Below are 1,986 nucleotides of genomic sequence, written 5' to 3' on the forward strand. Positions count from 1 at the left end.
ATAGATATACATCACGTATGAAAAATTGAATATATAATGCATATCAAATATGAAAAATTATAATAAAAAGCTCACTGGCAAGAAAGAAGAACGCTTCAATGCACTGTTGTTGCTCTTTGTCCACAAGGACATATCCTTGGATTTTGATGCAGTTATTGACGACTATGCTAAAGGTAACCTCCTGCAGTGAAGGGATTTGCTTACCACAACGATATCGTTCTCTAGCATCGTTTAAAAAATCTCAAATTGTGCCTTCTGAAGCCTTAAGTTTTGGTCAGAAACTGCTCCCAGAATGCTGACTAACGTGAATTTATCGGATAGAAGGAACTGACTTTGGGAACTGGTCCCAACGTCAGTGGCTTCATAGCTCAGTTGGTTGGAGCGTCGCACCGGTAACGCGAGGTCACGTGTTCAATCCCGTTGAAATCCTGAATTTTTCAGGCTTCTCCACGCAATTGCAAAAATTGCGTTCACAACTGCGAAGATCACAGCTTCATTTGATTTCATTTAAAACCAACCTTACCCGAGTTTTCAAAACTTTCAACCACTACTCGATTAGCGAACTTTTTCCAAACCTTCCGGTCCTTTCTGTATAACGTCTCATGATGAATTGGAAATAAATGTGCCATTTTCTAGCCGACCTGAAAATATTTCCCCGGCGTTTTTGTCGCCATAAGATCTTAACTAATGCTTAGAGTAATGTGCGACATATTACAGTCGCTTTACCTGCGCAGTAAAAGTTGCGCAAAAACAATTAGCGCGAACGTCCTTAATTCATTCAAGTATTCAAACCACCATGGGGATGAGGGTAACGTTCTCGGTGTTGTGGCTGGCCTTTGTGAATGCATGGTGGGTGGGTATAGCATGTCCACATCTGCAGTGAATAGCTGCCAAATTACTCAGACAAATAAATAAATACCAAAAAGACAAACAACCATGGTTACACCAATGGCAAAGCGACTCTATTCCGCACATAAACAACCAACAGCCAAAAACTCTTCAATTCGCTCTGACGAAGGGACAATGCTTGAAACCTCAGCTTGCAAATCATTCTCGAGGTCGTTCATTTATCTTTATTACAGCCAGTTAGAAATAACTGGTGATTTCCCCAGCCAATGAGAAAGGAACACTAAAAAAATAACCAATTAAATCTTGTTTAAGTCTTGTTTAAGGAGTCGACCTGCAGGAAATGAAAGACAGAGAAAACCATTGCTTGGAAAATATTGGTACTGACTAAAATCCAGTAATTTAGCGATTTCAAATTGAACTCGCGCTGCTCGCCGGTTCGATTTTGAAATCACATGTATGTTTCCGACCAAATTGCACTCCACTTAGTTCCTAATTACCATTGTTTATCAACCCGTTTGGTAAAATCAGATTTTCTTGTTTTCGTCAGAAACTAAGCAATTTATTCGTCCAAAAGTCTAATTAACATACACACAAATGCATGTCATTAATACAAAAGACATATTGTTCCTTCACCATGTATCATCGACGGGTTCAGTTACGTACTCACAAAAACTGACCAGCACCCATTCGGTTTAATAGCTCAATTGGTAGAGCACTGCACCTGTATGGCAGAGGTCATGGGTCACAGATCTCATAGGGCGAACCGGGTGGTACCGTTGTTTCCCACTGTGAGAACAAAACTTTATAGCCCCGCTTCTGACTAGAATACTTCAATCCAGGGAGTTCTCAAAGACCACTTTCATAAAAGGCGACCACTTTTACATTCTTTTGTCTTTATGTCAATTAGACCTACTGCCCTCATTTTGAAGCAAATATTCTTTTGAAATTTGCTCGTCGTAGCGAGGCTAGTAAGGCTTATTATCATTAAAACAAAATAATATTTTATTTGGCCGCCATCATGAAAGAGGTCTATAACTATCGCATTCTTTTTTCTCCGATGCCAGGTCCACAATTGAGCTATCACTTAAGCCAGCTGGGAGCTGGTCATTTTTTGCGAGTACGTCGCAAAAAAATTTC

This window comes from Montipora foliosa, chromosome 11 (assembly GCF_036669935.1).
Source record: "Montipora foliosa isolate CH-2021 chromosome 11, ASM3666993v2, whole genome shotgun sequence".
Taxonomy (NCBI): Eukaryota; Metazoa; Cnidaria; class Anthozoa; order Scleractinia; family Acroporidae; genus Montipora; species Montipora foliosa.